The sequence below is a fragment of the Prosopis cineraria genome, unplaced genomic scaffold, assembly GCF_029017545.1.
Source record: "Prosopis cineraria cultivar Desert tree isolate PC_DT_omini unplaced genomic scaffold, ASM2901754v1 PC2, whole genome shotgun sequence".
Lineage (NCBI taxonomy): Eukaryota > Viridiplantae > Streptophyta > Magnoliopsida > Fabales > Fabaceae > Prosopis > Prosopis cineraria.
The window spans coordinates 23,917,733-23,928,924 of NW_026555333.1; the positions used below are offsets into that span (position 1 = coordinate 23,917,733).

General features: G+C 32.9%; 1 long non-coding RNA gene and 1 pseudogene across 1 annotated transcript; both read right to left on the reverse strand.

Annotated features, from left to right (window-relative positions):
* Positions 1-1,533: 1,533 nt before the first annotated feature.
* LOC129304051 (pentatricopeptide repeat-containing protein At1g34160-like) lies at positions 1,534-3,437 on the reverse strand (annotated as a pseudogene).
* A 1,157-nt stretch (positions 3,438-4,594) lies between these two features.
* On the reverse strand, positions 4,595-7,291 carry LOC129297755 (uncharacterized). Its single transcript, XR_008590255.1, has 2 exons — positions 7,088-7,291; positions 4,595-5,057 (listed from the first exon to the last, which is right to left on the reverse strand). It is a non-coding gene; the product is annotated as an uncharacterized LOC129297755 (long non-coding RNA).
* Positions 7,292-11,192: the final 3,901 nt, after the last annotated feature.

Below are 11,192 nucleotides of genomic sequence, written 5' to 3' on the forward strand. Positions count from 1 at the left end.
GCACAATCAAATATTATTGATTTTGAAGATGATAGTGATGAAAATGATAATGATCATTATGATAGATATTATTGTTTTATTGATATTTAGAAAAGACTTATTTGGATTTACTTTGGAAATTTAAACATTAATTTGATAATTAATTGGTTAATATTTAATTACTTATGGTTTAATTTGTTTTATTTTCAAATATTTATTTTAAAAAATTTAAAAACAATTATAAGGGCCCAAAGACCTCAGGTCTTGCATTGAGCCCATGAGCTCAATGGCCCGACTCCACAAATGATATTGCTTGAGTCCGTCAATGGCCATCCCTAAAAGTCTTATCATTAATTAAGTTGATATATAAAATATATATTATCATCATCAGATTGGAAGAACTTAGTAGAGCTTATGAATGATCATCATGGGAACCATTACAGCAATAGTCTGGCCTTTTTAAATGCTCAGAACTTATTGAGATACAACTGGGAAGTCTTGGTGACTTTTGCTCCCGGGGTGCAAAACATGGTGGTGGATGTACTGGCAAAAAAAGGGATCTATGACTCTCTCCTGTTTGATTAAATTCCCCAATTTGTGAGGGAATTAGTGCTGGAAGAAAGCTTGGGATTTAAATTCCCTAATGTTGTTTAATTTTTACTGTTTCTAGGTGTAGCCCTCTACTGTAACAAAAAAAATTGAGTTAATATAGTTAGCAAAATTTTGAAGAGCATTGATAAATGCTTTTGCATTTGTTTCCAAAAATCTCATATTTTTAGTTAAAGATGACAATTATCTCAAATATACGAAGAGTTAACAGTGTCAAAAATAATATCTTCATTAAAATCACTTGGAATAACATGAAAGATCTGTCTAAAATTTTGATCAAATGCAAATTTTCCTCTGAAGGGAAGATTGGAAACTAATGGGTTGCTTAACTTTAAAATATATCCTTTAAACATTTATTAAGAACTTTAAAACAACTATATAAATTGTTGCTCCATAGAATTGAAACTTGATATGTTATAGCTGAACAATTTTGAATTGGAAAGAATACTTTCAGTATTTTTGATTTTTTATTTCTTATATGTCTATGAGTTGGCATGTGCACATAAATCTTATTTTTTATTTAATATGTCACTAGTTTGACTGCTAGTCTAAAGGTTAAATTATGAGAATTGTAATATGTTGGTTTTTTTGATTTATTGTTCAATTTAATTTTTAAAACATTGATATAGACTTGGAGCTATTGAAAAGTAAATTTAAAAAGTACGATGTTATTTGACCATGCTATCCTCAATTTAATTTGTTATTCTTTTATTATAAATTTAAGGAAAAACATAATTTCAAATCTCTATACTTTGCTTGCATTTTGTTATTACTCTCCATACATTTTTCCTATAATTTAGGCTCCTACACTTTTGTTGTTCATCGTTTGAGGTTCATTTATTGTTTATGGAGACCCAACTTCATCTACCAACTTCTGGTAGTTTATGGAGGATCAAAATGTTGTCATTGACCACCAGCGACGGTGGTATCTAGAAACTCACGCACTCACCAATCTTCGTTATTCTGATAAATTATTTGTCAAGCCAGTTTACTCCAGAAAGCAAAAATCAATTCAACAACATGCTGGAAACAAATTGGTTGGAACTCCGCTCAATTCAGCAATTACATACAATGATTTGGCTGAATCTGCCTCATGAAACAGAGGCGCATACTGTACTTCTTAGTTGGAAAACCAGCATGTTCAACCACGTATTTTCTGGACTCCAATCCATCGAGCATAATCGACCCACCTATTTACAGAATATATGTAATAAATTTCTTTGGAAAAAGAGAGGATGCAGAAAATGATTTGAAGATAATTCGAGTTCCATCGATTGTACTAATTAACCCAAATGCCACTGCCAACTTCTCACTGTGATAATTCAAAGCATTCTCCTTGTCCTCCTCCCCTATGTCATGCAATACAAGGTCAGTCTCAGCTGTATATCCATAGGCCTTAATCCTGAACTTAATCTCATCCAGCTTTGCATAGATCTCTCTGGAATTCGGATGACTCTGATCACCATTTACAAACTTGTATAACCCACCGTCTACTTCCATGTAACCAGATCCTGGCACCTTCCTTGCATCCTTATTTCTTCCCTTGCCTTCCCTACATCATCCCTCTCCTTTTGGCTGCATAAATATTTGCTAGCAACACAAAATCTCCACAAGTGATAGATCCCATGTCCACCAGCTTCTTTGATGCCATCTCTCCCATTTGGACGTTCCTATACGTCTTGCTGGCCCCAAGCAAAGTTTGCCATAGGACTTCATCAGGGAACAAAGTCATAGAGTTTACAATATCACAAGCTTCTTTGAGCCTTCCTGCTCGACCCAACAAATCAACTCTACCATAATGTTTAACATTGGGTTTAACCCCAAACTTCATCATTGAATTAAACAAGTTAACACCCTCTTCCACCAAACCAGCATGGTTGAACGGACACGATGCAAAAAGATAGGATACCGCATCTGGCTTCACTCCATCTAGAGCCATTTGACCCAAAAGATCCAATGCCTTGTGTCCATCATTGTTAATTGCTAATGCCACAAGCATTGTATTCTATGTAATAATATTTTTCCCACAACTCATGTTATTGAAGACCGAATATGGTTTTATCTACAAACCCACATTTTGCGTACCAATCAATAACTGCATTACAAACAATTACATTCATGTCTAGCTTCTCATCCACTACGTACCCGTGAATATTTTCACCCTGTTTAAAGCACCCAATTGTGAACCAGCAGAGAGTGCACCGAGAACAGTGACCTCATTTGGCTTTCAACCCTCCTCCTTCATTCTGTTAAAAAAAGCCATAGCTTCGTTGGGCCGATTACCCTATGCCAACCCAGAAATCAATGCATTCCACGAAGCTATATCACGCAAACCCATTTCATCAAACACCTTTTGTGCACAAATGAGATCACACGATTTAGCGTACACACCTAACAAGGTGGTCTGCAACAAAACATCAGCTTCGATCCCTAAACACACAATCTGAGAATGCATCTGTGAGGCTTCAAAGACAGCCAAAGCACGCGCGCATGCCTTCAGTACAAATGAGCAAGTTAGAGCATCCACCATTTGGGACCTCGGCAACATGGTTAGGTACCATGGGATAGCTTGTGTGGGGTGGGAGCTCTGCGCTAAGCCTCGAACAATGGCATGGAAGGTGTTCGGATTTGCTGGAAAATTTTGCAGGTGAAAGAAAGGTCACCGAGGGGTGAAACGGCGCAAAGCTGAAAGAGCTTGGTGCGAGAAGAGTGGGATTGGAATTGGCCGGTGGTGATAAGATGAGCTTGGAGTTCCTTGATGTGAGAGAGAGATAGGAGCATTTATGTAACAACGAGGTCCATGTAGAAGGCCATTCCATGGGACCGCTGAAATGGGAAGATCAAACCGATTTGACCGCATTTTTCTTTAGAGGCTGACATGCCGCATTTCCCCCCCGTATCTGCTCCAGTTTTATTTGTTTAATATAAAATATTATTTACATTAATAAAATTTTTAATTTAATATTTGATATTTTATTTTTACATCATAATTTTTTAAGAAATATAAATTAATTTATAATGTCAAAATATTATTTGAATAGTTTAGATTTACAATGAAATTACACATTATAAAGAATTGGAGGCAACTTTAGGGTTCATGGGTATTTTGTAACATCCTAAGTTTTAAACTAGAAACTTTGAGTGTTTAAGAAGAGTAAATTAATCAAATATGTAATTTATAAATTAATGGTGTTTTCAGACATTAATAAAGTTATTTGACCTCTGAACAGTTTTGGAAATGAACTAAAATAATGTACGGGTCAACCAGACTTGAGAAGATGGCCAAAATGGCATGTGGCACTTGCTACACCATGTGCTGCAGTGCACACATATTGCACCACGATGCATGGCCAAAATTTGGGTCAAATTAGACATAAAATCACGTTTGTTTTAAAAGTAGAAAAGAGAAACGAGAGAGAGGCGACAGAGGAGACATTGAAGGCTGCTAGGGCTAATCCCCAACGTCATTTTAAAAGCATTTGGAGCCTGAGTATTGTTGGGTAAACTTCCTTTACATCTCCCAATCTCTTTCATGTGAACTTTGATGGTTTTTGAAATGATTAGAGCTTGATTTCATCTCTCTTTGGGTTTTGATCGAACCCATTAATTTAGTTAAGATTTTCAAGAGTTAAATCAAGTTTCTAAACCTAAGTTTATAAATTGTGTAGTGATTTGGAGTATGTGGTTACGGTTTAGACTAACCCTAATTGAAAATTGAGAGTTTTGGAATAATGTGAGTAAATAATTGATGATATTAGTATGTTTGGGTGTTAAATGTGATTAATGAAGTATGTTGAAAGGGTTGATGCTGATAAAATGAGATTTTAGGTTTTAATAGGTATCTAAAATTTAGTGAGTTTGGTATTTAATTAGATTGATAATTGACAATTATCATTTAACCGTATAGATTAAGTATTGCTCTAGTGTTGTTGCATGTGTGGACCATATGGAGGAAACGCTAGACCATGGTAACTCTCTTTGTAACAAAAGAATTAAGATAATGAAATAATTTATTCTATTTAATTAAATGCTTAACTGTTTGCAAATAAATATATAGTTTGCATTCATTTATTTTGAAAGCATTGCATATCATTGAAAAAAAAAAGAATTTTGTGTGTATCAATACTAGGGCACCACTCTGGACCTCCTTGGCACTAGATCAGCAGGTGTCATCATTGCAATGACCGCCTTTTCTTCATGGTGGTATATGGGTTATCTCCCTTGAGACCTTCCGAGAATCAAACCTACGAATTGTACCACATTCATCAGATGGATCTGTGCCGTAAAAAACTGGAAAAATTGTTGGATTCGAGTCATGTTTGGATTCTACGATCTTCTGCAATTCATCCAAACACGATGAAGAAGCATAATTCTCTGAGAGCACAACAATGGCAAACATAGATTGATCAATAGCTTCTCGGAAATAACTTCTCCTCTCTCAAGATCCCTGAAATTGAAAGTTACAATTCCTTGTCGAAGCAAGGGAGAGTACAAATGATCAGTGAAGGTGCGAGTGTTGGTTCCTCTTAAACTTAAGAAAACATGATACTTCATCGGAGAAGTTGAAGCAGCAAATTGGTAAAAGGGAATCAAATATTCAGCAACTTAATGGACTGTGAAGTAGGAGAGTTGACGGTGGTGCTAAGATGTTAGAGCTAAGCTTTTGTCATTATATATAGTTATTTTAATTTTTTCAGTCCCGAGCTTCCCGCGTTTCCTTTTCTCAATGGTACAACTGAGTCAACGTCACATGTGAACGCACATGGAGCACAGAGTAGGACTCCCCTTGATTTGAATTGGGCAAAGCACATGCATATTTAGATAATTGAAATTCTATTTTATTATTTTGTTAATTTTTTATTTATAAAACAGCAAGAATTTCTCTATTTCAAACCCGATCTTTCCTTTTCCGTTATGCCAGTGAGGGATTTGGGGCTTCTGATTTCGAAACTTATTTGTTTCATGGAAGAAGAAATAAAACGGCTTTTGTTACTTTATTCTCTTGTACTCTACCCCAAGTTGTTCATTGATAGCTGAAATTTCCATGTGGTCCCTTGAAGCCTGTTCTAAAAATGAGATTCAAGAGAAAAAGATTATAATATCCCTTCTTTTTTTTCAAAAAAAAAAAATCTACTTTCTCCTCTATTATCAGTGCCGGCCATTGGATTGTTAGCTGTCAAAGCCCCATTGTCATCAGCGGTTGGTTGTTAGATTCAGTGACCAATTAAATCATGTAGGTGTTTAAAGGGTCTTGGGTTCAAGGGAGGTTTGAACTCTAATTATGTAGTACAAAATTTAATATATATTGTTAATTTAATATTTTAGTTTTCAAATCATTTACTTATTTAAACAAGCATGTGTTCATTAATTAACAAATATTGATATGCATTTAACAAGTAGAGACATGCATTAATTAACAAATTCAATAATCTGACAAACCTATTGTGGGAAGGAATAAGTGTAGGATTTGTTTCAACAAATGTGCATTTGTTTTTATTTTTATTTCTTTTTCTCCTAAACTAAGAGGGGGGGAAAAAGACATAAAGCTAAATAAACTCTAAACACGACCAATACTCTTTGCCATGAATAATTTCTTAGTCTTTTAGATAATGTTTGGGAGTTTCTTTTTAAATGGAATGAAATGGAATAGGATGATTAGAAACCTTATGTCATTCTTTGAAAAAAAAAATTAAAAGAGGATGGAATGGCTTGGGGTGGTCTTTCAAGCCATCCTAAACCAATTTTTCTTAACTCCCCATGGAATGATATAATATAAATAATATTTTTACAAAATTACCCTTATGTTTCTCACTCCTTCCCACTCTTTCACTCCCCCTTACCTTAAAATTTAAAAATATAATTATATTTTATTCAAATCTATTAATAATTATTCTTAAATAATAATTAAATAAAATCATTTATTCTTTTAATGAAACTCCCAAAGTCTACTCCGTCCCACTTCACCACATTCTATTCCATCAATAACCGTTCTTTTTCATTTCATCATATACTCTCAAACATACCCAAAGTCACAAGGGTTGCGACATCAACTTCTTATGAGTCAATCTTTTAGTGTAGCCATAAGATCAAACAAGAGAAGAAGGAATTAAGAGAGAGAGAAAAGATGGCTGAGATCACATCACTTGTCCCAATTTTGAAGAATAAATAAATGGTCAAGATATAGCAGCTGGTAACAAAGGTAGAGTCTCAATCTCAGTGCAATTAATAATAATACATAACTAATTAAATCATACATCTAGCCTCTTTGTCTTCTCTACAAAGTCACGTTATGAGCATAAGATATTTAAATTGACAGCTATCGATGAACAAGTAATCGAAACACCAAGTTCCGATTCAACTCCAAACCACGCTGTTATTGAAACATTTCTAAGCAATATATAAAAATCCAAAAGCTCCTTGATTCTAGCAACTAAACCTCAACAAGATTACTTGTAAACAAAATCCGCGGGTATAAGCTCAAATATTTGACGACATGTACCTGAAAATTCTGAACCAGCAGGGAACACGACGACCACGAGACCGGGAAAGAAAACAGGTGAAGGTGAAGCGCGGGGAAGACGGAGACAGCTGCATCTAAGGTGGCAAGGTTACAAGCGCACAAGGATGAAGGAATGGAGGTTTTGCCGAATGGGAACGGAGGAAGAGTTTGAAGAGAGAAAAGCCTGGGGCAAAACGCGGGCTCAGAAATTTTTTGGAAGGATTATTAAAAGGAAAATGACAGTCAGATTTTAAAACATTGAATTAATATCAGTTAAATCACAATAAATTTTTTTAAAAAGTAAATTAAAAATATCAATTTAAATTATACAAATTTAAGAATTTCAATTACAAATAAGTATTTAAATATCATATGTAATTTTTAGATTGTAACATAAATTTCTATTTATAACTATTTAAATTAACATTTATGATTCATTTTGTTAAAAAAAAATTATGGGGGACTCAATTTGCATTAATTTACTATTTTGGGACCTAACTATCATTCTCCCATTATTAAAAGCAATATTTGAAAAGAAAAAAGTGGAAGAATATAAATTTAATAATATAAAATTTAGGAAAATTTCAGTGAGGGATCCATGACCAACTATAATGAAAAAAAGAACATTTGAATTTTTGAAATTTTACTGCAGGGTCTAATACTGAGTTGAAATTAAATTTGTGACAAAAATGACAAAATTGCTGTTGACTTGTTCATTTTCCATACTGTATGTTGTTCATTTACTTATGAAATGTTGTTCGTTTTTCTATTTCACTTGTTTATGACCCTTGGAATGAACAACATACAATGTGAAAACGAACAAATTTTCTTATCATAAAACCAACACTTAAAATGAAATTAAGTGAAATTAGAGCTATAAACAAGTGACATTAAGTAATTAACAACATTTTATAATTAAATGAACAGCATATAATAGGGGAATGAACAAGTCTTTTCATCTACATTATGTTATCCATTTAAATGGGGGCAGTTGTGTCATTTATATTACAAATTTATTTTCAATTCTGCATGGGCTTCTGCAGTAAAATTTTAAAAATTTTGGGATTCTCTTTTTGAATATATTTGGTTAAAGATCCCCACCTGAATTTTTCCCTAAAATTTATATATAAAAAATGCCATGCAAGTTGATATATTTATAAAATACTTAATATGGATTCTTGAAATTCAAATCAACTTATGTAGTTGAATCAAAAAATTATTAAGCTAATTTTTTAACTAGTTTAATAAAATATTTCATTTATTATTGATTTAATCATAATTTAATTATAATTTTAATCATTAACCTTTGAACCATTACTCTGAAATAACCAATCCACTTTTCATTAAATAAAATTGTTAGAGTATTCTTGTCAAATATCATTATCCTTGGAGAAAACAAGAGGTTCAACGTTTATCACCACACTTTTTTAGAGGCAATGAAATTCCTCTAAACCCACTTGCTAACGAAAAGCTCTCGCTAATTATAATTTTAGAGATAAAATTACTCTTTCTCATCAAATTCCTCACTAATTTATTTTGTAAAACAATAAGTATAGTCACGTTGAAATTCCTCGCTAACCCAAAGTTATAATAGTGTGTGATATAAATAATTGTAACAATTATAACGTTATTGTGTCTCAACTCTCAAATGCTACATTCCCCTGCATCAATAAAAAACTTAGGATTAAGATACAAAAGTATTCATAAATTTTTTCTTTAATTTTCTTATATTATTAAATTAAATTAATAATGATATATGAATATTCATCAATTTTATAAAAAAAAGAAAAAAAGTAAAAATACTCATAAAGGTCAAAAGCATCCACTAATATAAAATAAAAAAGAAGGATAAAAATTCATAATATTATTTAAATTGGTACAAGGGTATTCTTAAATGTTAGTAAGTTCCGTTAATTTTTGCCATGGATGCTGTATCTGCTTGCCAGGTGTCAAGATTGACTAATTCGATCATTCCCATGTCCATCCTAATTCAACCAAAATCTTTGAGCTTCTTCTTCTTATCTAAATATTCATAATCAAAAGAAGGGGTGGTGTGTTTTCTCCCAAGTCTGCGAAAACGGGTCCGTCTTCGGTGAGCACCAAGGTGCTCATCCATAAAAATAAATCTGGACCATTCAGATTAAATGTGGATGGCCCAGATTTTTTAATTTAAATTTAAATTTATATTTATTAAAATAAAAATTTATAATTTTTTATAAATAAATTTATTATTAATCTAAATAGTATTGATTTAATTTAGGTGGTCTAATTTAATATTATAACTTTTTAAATTGACTATCTACATATATTTTAGACAGTCCATATTCAATATCAAATATTTATCTGCAAAGTTTAAATTTAGAGTTTTTATTTTTTATTTTAATGAATATAATATTAAAAAATAAAATGTATAATATTTTAATTATAACTTTTAAAAAATATTTTTTAAAAATATTACAAGTTAAAAATTTTAAATTTAAACTATACAAAATATATTTGAATAATCAATATATAAAAATGTAAAAATTTAAATATTAAATTAGACACTCTAAATTAAATATAGATTAGATTAATCATAAAAATATTTATTAGGACTTTGTTATAATTTTTATAAATTTTTATTTATAAATTATAAAATAAAAATATTAAATTTTTTTTAAATCTGGACCATCCAGGTCCAGATTGCATCACCCTGATGAGCACCACGGTGCTCATCAGGGTGATGAGTCGCAAAGGGAAAGGAGAAAGAAGAAGGAGCACACATGGGAGGCGGAAGCAATTTTTTTGATTTCAACATCCCGAACACCCCGCTCATTAGCTCACACTCCTTGAAAATTCGAGCTGACCCGAACACAATCGAAGCCCTTACTTGACTTTGCCATTCAGCGTCAGCACAGCTTTAGGGCGCTTGCCGTCCCACCAAATCTAACCCTAAATTCAATTCACTCTCTCCATGGTTGATCATATATACCTCTGTCACCATTTGGTAATAGAAAAGTTTGAAGAAATTAGAAAGTGAGCTTACTTCATTAAGATGAAAATAAGGTTACATATATAGCTATATGAGAGATGGTATCTAAGCTAAAAAAATTGCAACTAACTGATACAACAACTAATATATGATACATGAAATATATACACACAGATAACTCGGAACGGCTGCATCTTGAGGAGCCATGCAATCATAGGCTTGTGTTAATGGGCTTCTTTAACATTCCCCCACAAATGAGAGGGTGGTATTTCCAATTTGAGTTTGTTACACAAGTACTTGAACACTGGAGCTCCTAGAGGCTTTGTAAGAAGATTGCTCATTGTTCAACTGATGGAACATAGTGAACTTGAAGTTTTCGAGCAAGTGCTTGATCTCTCATAACATGGGTGTCTATCTTGATGGGTTTGGCGCGTGAATGATATACAGGGTTTTTAACAAGAGCAGTTGTACTCAAATTATCAACCCAGACAACAAGAGCTCGGGAGATTGAGAGACGAAGTTCTAAAAATAATGACATTAACTAGTTAACTTATGCTGTGGTATTCGCCATTGCTCGATACTCTGACTCCATGCTCGATCATGCTACTACATTTTGTTTCTTGGAGGACCAAGACACTAAGGTTTCTCCAACATAAACCAGATAGCCAGAGACAAATCTACGATCCATGGGACATAAAGCCCGGCTTGTGTTAGAGAAAGAAAATATCTCAAGAGACTTCGAAGGACAAATTTTAAGGCCACTGGTGGCAGTTCCTTTTAGGTACCAAAAGATACATTTAACTCCTTGCCAATAAGCTATGGTAGGATTAGAAAGAAATTGATTTAGGTAGTTAATAGAGAATGCAATATCTAGATGAGTATTGGTCAAGTATTAAAGAGCACCAATGGCCCATCAAAACTTAGCAAGCTAGTTCAAAACATAACCATCGTCAGCTGAGAGTAATTTGCTTACTGCCATAGGTGTAGCAACTAGAGCAGTGTAAAGCATGTTGAACCTTTGTAGCAGATCAATAATATACTTGGCTTGGCTAAGACAGACTACAGTTGTATCACAATGAACTTCAAAACCTAAAAAATAGTGTAGGTCACCGAGATCTTTGAGAGAGAAAACAT